Genomic DNA, 13,178 nt, shown 5'->3' on the forward strand with positions numbered 1-13,178 from the left:
GCATTCGCTGCAAGGTTTTCAAAACCCTTGCTTTCTCATTTCCCCCTGTCTTTCTTACTCTTCCCCATGTCTCTTTTATCAGAGCAACCTGACCTTGATTCTGTGTTTTTTGGTTTGTACATTTCCATGCACTAACCAGTGTACCAACCAATGCACATATAGTAAAGACCAACTTCAAAAGGGAGGGAAAAGAGCTCTGTGGATTCCAGTAAATCCAGATGAGCTCTACCAGTATTAGGACCGTGTAAAACCTGGATTTGAACATAATTGTATCAAATCACCACATCAAATTGAATCACCAAATTGAATTTGCTACACTGATTATTGTGTTTAGTCCAATCAAGTGCCTTTTTTGAATCAATTTAAAGGTAAGACAGATTCCTGCTGCATATACCCACATGTTTTTTTTTTTTTAATCAAATACTTGATATATTTGATTTGACCATTGAAATCACCACTTCAGTTCAAATCAAACTGAATTGACCCTCTGGATTAAGTTGAAGTTTTGAATTGGATATTGACTGATTTGCACACCCAGAATAACATGGGGAAGAAAAGTACTATAAAGCTAACATCTAAATCAGTGGTGTTCTGAGCAATAGGCCAGAAGGAAAGATGAGGTTTTAGTTGTTTATATGAATTTGAAACATTGGTATATCACTTCCCATTAAAGATAAAATTTCAGAGCCCATTGGAGTTGGGCAGCTGATAAATTCAAACAAACAAATATTCAATGAAAAACCCTTTCTGTGCCACAAACATACAGTAAGAATTAGCCAAGAAGAGAAGGAGAAAGAAGAAAGGCAAAGGCAAAGGCAAAGGCAAAGGAAGAGATTGTACCATTTTTCTTTGGTCCCTGAAAAAAGAACATGTATGCCATTCAATCCTACAGTAGGGAAGCATAGGTTTTGTTGAGCAAAAAGCCACCCTAGCCCTTTAAGTAGCATGCTGAAGGCTACAGTCCAAAAATGGGAGGGGGAAAGAAGATAAAAACTGAATTTGGGTTGATTTCATTTACATCTAATGTAATTTAAAGTTAAGTATAGTTAACACAATTATTCCTCCTCCAGGCGTGTGTTTAATGATTTCATTCTTCTGTCACATTAAAAACCACAATTTGGTAACAGCATCCATTGTTTCCAGCTCATCTAGGTCAGGGTGGATCATAAGCAACCATTCTTACTTGGGAATAGGCTTTGTGAACCCAATTGGACTTGTTTCTAAGTAGATCAGAATAGCGCTGAAAGAAATTACATAATGTCTGGTGTGTGTGTGTGTGTGTGTCTAATTCTATTACGCAGAAAAAAAGAAATAACTATAGTTTACCACTGTCAGTACACAGTCTTGCCAACTTGCTAATTCAGAGATAATCACTCTGCCTTCTTCAACACTCTGAAGAAACAAAAGGCCTGGGGTAGGGGAATCCTCTAGATTGCTTCTTTTAATCTATATATCTATATACAGTATCTACATCTATATCTATATCATCTATATCTACACACACACACTTATTTTCTCCTCCTGTACTCTCTGTTTATGTGTCTATACCTACAAAGATCAGAACAATGCAAGCAATGGTATTCCCTGTGACACTGTATGGAAGCAAAAGATGGACTTTGAAAAAACAGGACAGAAAGAGTATTGGTGCTTTTGAACTTTGATGTTGGAGAAGGCTACTGAGGACAGCCAAGAACACAAACAAATGGATCACTGAACAAATCAACTTGAGACACAAACAACCAGGCTCAAATTATCCTACTTCAGCCACATTATGTGAAGATGTGACATATGATGCAAAGACCTAGCTCCAGACAGAAGGCTCTAATTCTGGGAAAGGTGGAAGTAAAGAAAAGAAGAAGATGACCAGCAGCAGGATGGAGGGACTCAGTTACATTGGCAATGGATATACTGTTGAAAGACAAGACCTGAAAGACAGTAGGTTAGGTACAGATCATCATGGAGAAAATCTATCAATGTGGTCACTGAGCGTTAGCACTGACTTGATGGCACATAATCAATCAAACTCTCTGTTCATAGCAGAAGGAAGAGGAAACCTTCCTTCTCTCTTTGAGAAAAAAAATGCAGTAGTAATGATTGCTAGTAGATTATTCCTTTGCAAACAACAGTCACTGAAAGAAGTCTGAAAGCTTCAGGGCATTTTGCTCTAGAAGAGAGAGTTACAACATCCAAAAGTTGAAAAACACCTTCCCAGCCAATGTGCTATGCTCTGGGAGCAGATTGCTAGCTGCTCCAGCAATAAATAGAGCTGTTCTAAATGCAGAGGTCTTTTTGCTACCAACAGGGTGATTAAAGCAGTCTTTGATTGTGGATTACAGGATGGAGACAGAGTAAATCCAGATAGAGGCTTTTTGATGCATACATTTAATGTGAATCAGCGCCTTGAGCTTTAATGGGAAGAAGATAGCAAGCCTTTCATAGTAACTAGTATTTAACTGAGAATTATTTTTACCTTGTATCACTGAAAACCAGATGTTGACAGGCTGTGGCTTCCAAGAAGATGCATATGGTGGAATCCAATTGCAGTTATCTAAGCAATTAGGGTATTGGGCATTAATGTGTGTTTATGTCAGGGATGCAGATATTTCATGTGGTTTAGTGTTGAATACACTTAGAAAACAAATTTTGTTCCTCCATTAAAGGCTATGGCTCCCTATGGCTCATAGCATCATGGAAAAGGCCTCCTATGCACCCCTGCCTGCATACATGTGAACATTCCTCCTGGAGATATCATATTGCTAGTTCACTCATCTTCCCATCAGTGAAATATTTCAGAGATTCCAAGGCTTACCCAAGGCTCATGGAAGGAGCGTATAGGAAGCTTGTGGCATTTCTGTAATCTAAAGTAAAGTACACTTTGATATGCATGCATACAGTCCAAGCATTAAGACTGAATTTTCAAAAATTAGGATACCAACAGACTTTTGTTTCCCATCAGATTTCTAGGAAAAAACAGCAGCATTGGATTTTGCGCAGAGAGCAAATTTATCTTGCTGTTTCTTTTTTGGACTCAGTTCTAGGACAGAATGTCTTTTGGGTAGGATCCAATTAAGTCATTTTAACAACTAAAAGTCTAAAGAGCTGTTTCCGCTGCCTAAGTAGCACCATTTTCTCCATGACTACTTTGCCACCCAGCCTTCTTCTGTTACCCCGTGAGCACTCATAAAAAAAAAGCAAATAAATAAGGATCCAAAAATAAGAAAAGTGACCTTTGCATAATTCAGAATGGCTACACAATAATGACACAAACACATAGATGGAATGAGAGAGAGGGAGAGAGATGATAATAATGCAAATGGCCATTTCTTTCTATGAATCACAGGGAAATTGCCCCACAGGAGAGTGATTTTAAAATAAGCCAAATTGTGTTTACAGGAGAGGTGGGGGAAAAAATGTACTTATTTCTGCATTGACATTTGAAGTAGCAGCTTTTAAGCAAGGAACTAAATGTGTTCGTGGCACACAGTTATAATTACTTCACTACATTTGTCTTTTCATCAGGTGCTTTTTGGGCAGGAGCTCCCACCTTCCAGCTTCATTCTCTGTGGTAAACAATTGAGTAGCAGCTAATGGGAAATGTTGTCTTCCTCTGATCCTGGGGATCCAGCGCCAATCAGCTTGGGTGATACTGGGTTAGATAAACAGCCAGACTTGATGTAAGAAAATTCACAAAATCTCCCAGTCACTTCCCCATTTCTCTTGCTCTTCGGGAAGCTGCTGTAAAGGCATGGAGGATATTCTAGTGGAGGATTTCTAAGGGGGACACCAAGGATCTGTCAGACAAGGGGCACTCAGGTCACTGAGAAAACAGTGCTCAGGGCTCAGGAGAACCAGCTGATAGTATCATTGCTTCGCTTCAAAGGTTTCCCCAATCCTCTCTCTTGATACCCAAGAGACTGGGAACAAACAAAAGTGCAAGAACTGACAATTCAAGCAACCCCACTCCCCTACTGCACTTCTGTTGTTTCCCCCAGTGATTTCTCCACCATCTTCAGCTAAGCCGAATCTTTGCTATTTTCCTCCAACTGCAAATAACAAACAGTGCTATGTGTGCACTTATGCATACACACACACACACACACACACACGCAGAGGAGACACACAAACACATGCTGAGAGTGTTTTCCCAGCATATATTAAGAATGCCGAAGAAGCTTTGGCTAAACTGAGAGAAAAAGAAGAAAAAACCAAAGAGGATTAAAACATCTGTATGGTGTCATAATGCAATGTGGAGACCCTAAGAGAGGAAATAAAATTTTACTTGCATGATTTTTTACAGTTTCATATACTAAGTGCTCTAAGCCAAAGTGCCAACTTCCTAATTTACCTATTTAGCAATTATGTGATATATATATATTTTTTTTAATAGTTGCTGGTAAGATTATTTCAGGATGCATCTCCCAAGGACAGTTTTCCCCACTGGAAAAAAAAAAAAAGGTGAAGACCCCTCCTGTTTGTTTGATGAGCCTTTTATCCTTTGTGCAAATTAGAACAGCAAGTGTTAAATATTTACTGTAGTTTTAGAACATTATGTACTTTGGGTCAAGGTTTTCATTTCAGAGAATGAATCAAGCACAGTATCTATCAGAAAGGCTTGAACAAAAGGGAATAAGAAAAAGATGGTTTTGGATTGTTAATGGCACAACCATGTGTTTATGGCCCCCATTTCATTTTCCTAAATTACAAGAATAAGATATCTGAGGGGGGTTCAAGCTAAAAGATTCGTGATTCAGTTATTACCACGGTTACTGCTGGATACTCAAAGTTATTGAGACCATCAACTAGTGATGTATAGTTTGGCACATATGGAGTTGTTTTGCCCAAGAGAGAGGTCTTATTGTCTGCCATCATAAACATTCCCATTAAATGTATTACATTTCTAGAGAAATTCCAGTAATCCCATTTAAACTGGTCCTTCAAACTGGACAATACAATATGCAAGACTAACTTTGTGTGGGTTTTTGATCCTGAACTGAATACAACACAGTGGTAAGGAAGCACAGACTCTCAGAGGCTAAATCAATCTGTTTATGCCACTCTTCTGGTACTGAAAACACAAAGGAGGAGCCAGACATATAAGTGGTCACTTCTATTTGGCTCATAGAATTACAATTTGGTCTGAAATGCACTGCAACATCTCTTCATAATTCTACAATGGCGAGAAAAGTCTACTGGAAGTTTTTTTCTACACTACCTCAGCCAAGCTAGCCTTCTCAGAGAGGGCCTAAAAGATGAAGCAGCATATCTCATGAAGTTCTAGTAGCAAGCTCTCTGGATGCCTTTTAACGGTTAGTGAAGACTTTTTTTTTTTTCTTTATTCTGGTGGGATTTGCTGATAAGGATTTTATGCAAAGTCTCTTCTATCTGTGGTCTCTACCTTTGTTCCTTAACTGAGTGCCAGGGACATACAGGAGGAGGGTAAAAAAATAATATGGTAGCTGTGTATTGACTGAAGCACCATCCATTTTTATATTTTTCACATGCTTGAAAGTGGGGTGGGCTTTGATTCATGGTTATAGATATCTCGACTTTTTTGATACCTCCCCTGCACCCATAAGAGAAATTTAAAAATAATAGCAGCTGTGATTCTACAATCAAAGCCCCATATTTTTTATGTGTATTGACAATGAGGCTTTACTCATGTAGTTGAAGCCACCTCTTGACATTTTTGACCTTCCCCTGTGAATGCTCCTGTTCAAGGAAGTTTGAATTGGAAGCTGAAAAAGCAAAGGGACCAAGACCAGGACAAGACTGACTTGAATAGTCTCTCATGGGGGACTTTCCTTCTTTAAAAAGTGGGTATTGCTATTTAGAAATAATAGCTAGATGTTCACTCTGTTCTATCAACACAGGAACAAATTTGAATAGACCCAGGGAGGAGAACCATTCTTGAGTTTGGTGACTGCATAATCTAATTTACTCCATAAGGGAGTTGGCCGAACTTCTTTCTAATCTAATTTTCCTAACCAAGGGTCATCGAGTTTGTAATCTAATATTCTTCTACTCTGATATGCGAGCAATTGAAAAATGACAGTGATATGTCATAGTCATATGCAATAGCTGTAGACTTTTAATAACATTGAGCCACTTCTGCAGCTAGCACTACTCAGAGGTGTGCTGAGTCACATTCATTGTACTTCATTACAATAAGGTGGAATTAAAAAGCAAACTTAAATGGACATTGTCACAAATCTCCCACTCCAATTTAAAACAATTGCATAGGTTTGTCTCAAGCATCTACCTTATCACCAAGTGTCTTGCGTGAAGAAAAACCACTATAGCGATACATCACCTTTTAATTTTTCTTCTCACACTTTTCTTTCACCCATTCTTCTTCATTCTGATGAAAAAGAAATTGGTTTCTCCAGAGGAGAAGGAAAGTCCACTGAAATTCTCTCAGGTGTCATGCTGGGCTCTTCCAGTTATCTTGGTTATGAAGCAACCAATGTGTGTTTATGAATGTCCTGTCTTTCATTTTATAATTGTCTCTCCAGTACTCCGCAGCCTTCCTGTTTCCTACAGTTCGCTTATTCTAAGGGAAGACATCAGGAGTGCATTTCTCTCAAGGAGCTTTTTCAGAAGAGGGAGGGAAGGGCATTTAAGGAGGTTGCAGTGATGGAGAACAGGGGAAAAAATATATTTAGTACCTCTGTTTCTTTGCAGCAGTAAAGGGAGAAATAAAACACAATTAAAAGAATTCCCAGACTATCTTGAGAATAAACAGAAAAACAAATGTTTCTGTCACAAGGGAAGGAAGGGTTAAGGAAACTAGAGGAGAGATTTAAATTTCCAAGGTGGAGATGCACTCTAACTCTGTAATCATTCAAATGATAACTTCTTGCAGGGGCCAGTCTTTCTGTATATCTGACCTCAAGAGTTGGTCAGGTATGTACTGTACTTAATGCTGTACTTAAATGGACTTTTGTTCCCGCCTCCAGTTTTTGTACACAACAGCAACGCTGTGAAGTAGATTGGGCTGAAAGAGAGCGACTAGGCCAGAGTCACCCAGTGAGTTTCTAGACCTGAAGGTAGACTAGAATTTGTATCTCTGTAGTCTTTAATCCCTACAGCAAAGGATCGTTACCTGGTCGTGGTGCTGGAGCTCGAGCACCTCAATGATGCCATGAGCTAAACCGTGAAGTGCCACCCAAGACGGGAAGGGCATGACAGAGAGGTCAGACTAAATGCGATCCCTGGGGAAGGTAATGGCAACCCACCCCAGTAATTTAATCCAACCTAAGAGACAGCTTTATACATGGACTTCACCAGATGGACAACACCGAAATCAGATTGACTACATCCTTTGCAGCCAAAGGTGGCGGACATCTATACAGTCGGTAAAAACAAGACCTGGAGCTGACTGTAGTTCAGATCACGAACTTCTGATTGCACAATTTGGGATCAGACTAAAGAGATTAGGGAAGACCCACAGATCAGCTAGATACGAGCTCACTAATATTCCTAAGGAATATGCAGTGGAGGTGAAGAATAGATTTAAGGGACTGGACTTAGTAGATAGGGTCCCGGAAGAACTCTGGACAGAAGTTCGCAACATTGTTCAGGAGGCGGCAACAAAATACATCCCAAAGAAAGAGAAAACCAAGAAGGCAAAGTGGCTGTCTGCTGAGACACTAGAAGTAGCCCAAGAAAGAAGGAAAGCAAAAGGCAACAGTGATAGGGGGAGATATGCCCAATTAAATGCAAAATTCCAGAGGTTAGCCAGAAGAGATAAGGAATTATTTTTAAACAAGCAATGCACAGAAGTGGAAGAAGACAATAGAATAGGAAGGACAAGAGACCTCTTCCAGAAAATTAGAACCATTGGAGGTAAATTCCAGGCAAAAATGGGTATGATCAAAAACAAAGATGGCAAGGACCTAACAGAAGAAGAAGAGATCAAGAAAAGGTGGCAAGAATATACAGAAGACCTGTATAGGAAGGATAACAATATTGGGGATAGCTTTGACGGTGTGATCAGTGAGCTAGAGCCAGACATCCTGAAGAGTGAGGTTGAGTGGGCCTTAAGAAGCATTGCTAATAACAAGGCAGCAGGAGATGACGGCATCCCAGCTGAACTGTTCAAAATCTTGCAAGATGATGCTGTCAAGATAATGCATGCTATATGCCAGCAAATTTGGAAAACACAAGAATGGCCATCAGATTGGGAAAAAAATCAACTTATATCCCCATACCAAAAAAGGGAAACACTAAAGAATGTTCAAACTATCGAACAGTGGCACTCATTTCACATGCCAGTAAGGTAATGCTCAAGATCCTGCAAGGTAGACTTCAGCAGTTCATGGAGCGAGAATTGCCAGATGTACAAGCTGGGTTTAGAAAAGGCAGAGGAACTAGGGACCAAATTGCCAATATCCGCTGGATAATGGAAAAAGCCAGGGAGTTTCAGAAAAACATCTATTTCTGTTTTATTGACTATTCTAAATCCTTTGACTGTGTGGGCCATAACAAATTCTGGCAAGTTCTTAGTGGTATGGGGATACCAAGTCATCTTGTATGCCTCCTGAAGAATCTGTATAACAACCAAGTGTCATGTTCCCCGTTGCAAGGCATATGTGCATCACAACGGGGAACATGCACATTAGGTAAGAGGAAGGGATAAGCATAATCCCTAAATCACTCAAGCACCCATAATCCAGAAGGGAACCCCCAACACAATAGATAAGCCCTTCAGACCAAACTTAGCACTCATCAAAAGGCAAGGGGAACACCTTCCCATGTCCCCCGGGGATGCATTCACACCTCCCTCAGGCACGCATATCCACAGAGTAATGCCCAACATAATGGGAGCACCCATCAGGCAGTAATTAATGCCTATCAGAAGATCGGGGAAACACCTTCAGAGGACACACCCGGTCCGGACAAAGACAGGGAGACAAAGGAGATCGCCGGGATCACCCATCAGCTGACGCATCGAGGTTTCAAGCACCCATCTGGTCCTGGCCCAAGAGTGGAGAAGCACGACGTCTGCCAGCAAAGTATAAACGGGGCACCCTGTCACCACATAAGGATTCCCGTCTTTCTCTTTGCACGCACATCGTTCAAATAAAACCAGAAATCCTTAGACCTTCTAAGTGAGTCTGAGTCTCATTCTGAGCATGGCTGCCTTGACACCAAGTAGCAACAGTAAGAACAGACCACGGAACAACGGACTGGTTTAAGATTGGGAAAGGAGTATGGCAGGGCTGTATACTCTCACCCTACCTATTCAACTTGTATGCAGAACACATCATGCGACATGCTGGCCTTGAGGAATCCAAGGCTGGAGTTAAAATCTCTGGAAGAAACATTAACAATCTCAGATATGCAGATGATACCACTTTGATGGCTGAAAGCAAAGAGGAACTGAGGAGCCTTATGATGAAGGTGAAAGAAGAAAGTGCAAAAGCCGGCTTGCAGCTAAACCTCAAGAAAACCAAGATTATGGCAACCAGCTTGCTTGATAACTGGCAAATAGAGGGAGAAAATGTAGAAGCAGTGAAAGACTTTGTATTCCTAGGTGCAAAGATTACTGCAGATGCTGACTGCAGTCAGGAAATCAGAAGACGCTTAATCCTTGGGAGAAGAGTGATGACCAATCTCGATAAAATAGGACCTTTGTTGTCAGTGTGATGTCTCTGCTCTTAACTATTTATCGAGATTGGTCATTGCTCTTCTCCCAAGGATTAAGCGTCTTCTGATTTCCTGACTGCAGTCAGCATCTGCAGTCATCTTCGCACCTAGGAATACGAAGTCTTTCACTGCTTCTACATTTTCTCCCTCTATTTGCCAGTTATCAATCAAGCTGGTTGCCATAATCTTGGTTTTCTTGAGGTTCAGCTGCAAGCCGGCTTTTGCACTTTCTTCTTTCACCTTCATGATAAGGCTCCTCAGTTCCTCTTTGCTTTCAGCCATCAAAGTGGTATCATCTGCATATCTGAGATTGCGAGAGCTGGACCATAAGGAAGGCTGAGAGAAGGAAGATAGATGCTTTTGAACTGTGGTGCTGGAGAAAAATTCTGAGAGTACCTTGGCCTGCAAGAAGATCAAACCAGTCCATACTCCAGGAAATAAAGCCAGACTGCTCACTTGAGGGCATGATATTAAAGGCAAAACTGAAATACTTTGGCCATATAATGAGAAGACAGGACACCCTGGAGAAGGTGGTGATGCTAGGGAGAGTGGAAGGGAAAAGGAAGAGGGGCCAACCAAGGGCAAGATGGATGGATGATATTTTAGAGGTGACGGACTCGTCCCTGGGGGAACTGGGGGTGTTGACAACCGACAGGAAGCTCTGGCGTGGGCTGGTCCATGAAGTCATGAAGAATCGGAAGCGACTAAATGAATAAACAACAACACGTCTTTAATCCAGCACCATAGCTACTTTGCCATAGCAGCTCTCTTTGTCATCCTTTGATCTCTTCCAAAATATTTATTCAACATTTGTCTTTGTGCTCTTTCCTTTTGTGTCACCTGCCCTAAACTGCAGCTATTACAATAAAGTTTAGAAGCCACTCTATTACAAGAAAGAGTTCCCTCTAGGAACCCTAAGCAATCCTATATTTTAGTGAAAAATATTCTCTCTGGGCCTGATATTGCTGATATTTTGTTCATAGAAGTCCCAAGATTTTTAAGTTTGTCACACCTTGGGGACATACAATTTTAAGAGATTAAGCATTCTGGAAATCAATACAAAACACTGTCCTTTGCGTTAGTATGAAATTTGCCATTGACTCTCTTGTGTTTTTGAGGCAGGAGGGGGAAGTCAGCAGACTGGATCGCAATTATGTTCTTAGTCTGATGTTGAGACTTCAAGGGTTTGGGAGAGGAAAGATTAATATTGATAATATCTAAACAGGTATCTCATGCAGCTTTATTAAGGGATCCCAAAGCAACCTTAACAATTGAGCTTTTCCGATAAAATGCACAAGGTCCTTTATACCATCAGAGAAGCTAGAAGACAGTGTCAGTAATTGCTGAAGGAGACTGTTCTCTTTTCAAGCCCAGGAGGTTCAAGCAATTTGAAGAGCCAACTGAGTCTTATTACTCCAAAGAATAATAACACAGGTAGTCCTCACTTACCAACTGCTTCATTCAGTGACCATTTGAAGTTACAATAGCACTGAAAAAGTAGGTTTACAATTGGTCCTTGAACTTACAGCTACTCAAGTGCACTGCTTTAAGAGCTGTGTTAACTTTAATGAATGGATTCCTTAAAGCAGTAGCATTGCTTCTCCCCTCCAAGATATGTGGTACCCCACCCACCTGCAAAAAATCAGGTCCTGATCTTATAGCAGGACTGTGATGTGGCAACTTACCTTAGCTAGGTACTGTTCTTCCAGGCCATCTATAAATGCCCATGTAGTCCTTCTGGGCCAAGCTTCAGTGGCAAACTCTTTCTCATACAATCAAATTAAAGGAAACATCCCAGTGGATGAAATTCACTGGCTAATTAAACAGGACCCTCAAGAAGGGACCTGCCCTTGCTTGCCCACCTGCTGCTACTGCAGAGTAGATCACATTCAGTCAAAGCAGCTGCATGTGTGCCTATTAGTGGGAAATGGGTTTTGAGTGGGTCCCTCTGTTCTCAATTATGATTAATGATCTGACTATAAAAAGGAAAGCTGATTTACATAACATCTGTAATTGCTGCTTTGGTCCCCATTGTGCATAGTATACTTCCTCACTGGTTTGTCAGTGAGAGCTGTTGAATAGGAGCACTTTCCAGCTTGGAGTGAGCTGAAGAGAGATAAATATGGTTTTCATAGATATCTTCTCTCTTGAATATCATTTGGAGGGAAGACAAGTGCTTGCTCTTGGTAGCTCTTGGAGGCTAATGAGTGATCTTTTAAAAAGTGTGCCTATAGGGCCAGGGCACCTCTCCTTTAGATTATTCTCTCCCCCCTCCCACTTTTTTTTTTTTTTTGCCTCTTTTCACATTTCTCTAATGTTTTGTCTGACCAGAGACACCCAAACTCACCCTTAACATTGTACTCTAAGTGCAAATGTAGATCAAGCCCCGTTGGGTTCTGCACTTAGATCTTTCTTGGGTGTAATGCAAAGTGGCACGTTCTCCCAGCCTATATTCATTCATAAACTTCCCAATATGAAAGGAGAAATTCCCTATTTCTCCTGTGGTTAAAGGCCAGCATTTAAAATTCAGAATCACTGAATAATGCCCACTAGCATCTACTTGCTGCTATCATTGATAAGATAGTGCCCTCTAATTAAGCCAAATGAGATAGCAAGAGCACAGTGACATTGTTAACTTAACGACCCAGCACCACATTACTTAAAACTTCTTTGAAGAGGAATGTAATTGTAATAAATAGGATGGGGTGGAATGAAAGAATGTGAATGACCTACAGCGTAAGCCTGGGATCCTTTTTTGTATGTCTAGCTAATTCAGCATTCATGTTAATGCCACTGAATATAATTAATCAATTTGGTATTTAAACGGATTACCATTTATATCCAGCGCCGCCTTTTGGATGAAGTGACAGCCATGTGCCGAAAGAAAATCAGCATTTTCCCTTTCTCATTTTTAATCTATGCTAAATATAAAGTTGTGAATATGGATCAGATGAGAGCTCTCTTAATTTGGAAAGGTTTGGCAATATGGCTTATAACACATGGAACAGAATTTCCTTTAAAGGATGAGGCCCCAGGCTGGGAATATTTCAAGATGCATCTGGATCCTGAAAACTCAAATTGCTTTCATGTCTAGGATGATCTCTACTTCATTATTTCCTGGAACATGTAGTTTTGGTCCGTATAACTCATATGCGAATCAGATCCAGACTAACTACTGTGACGAGCAATGCATGGGAATGACCTTGAATATTTGGAAACTGTAGCTGTTGCCCAGTGTTACCTCTGGAAAGTTGGTTGTGTCTTAGAAGGTAGTACAGGTAGTCCTTGCTTAACAAGTGTTCATTTAGCAACCATCTGGAGTTATGACAGCACTGAAAAAATCCCTACTTATGACTGTTCCTCACGCTTACGACCTTTGCAGCATCCCCATGGTCATGTGATCATGATTCAGGCACTTGGCAACCGTCATGCGTTTATGATGGTTGCAGCATCCTGCAGTCATATGACTGTCATTTTCAACCTTCCCAGCTGGCTTCTGATAAGCAAAACAATAAGGAACCACATGATTT

This window comes from Candoia aspera, chromosome 12 (genome assembly GCF_035149785.1).
Source record: "Candoia aspera isolate rCanAsp1 chromosome 12, rCanAsp1.hap2, whole genome shotgun sequence".
Classification (NCBI taxonomy): domain Eukaryota; kingdom Metazoa; phylum Chordata; class Lepidosauria; order Squamata; family Boidae; genus Candoia; species Candoia aspera.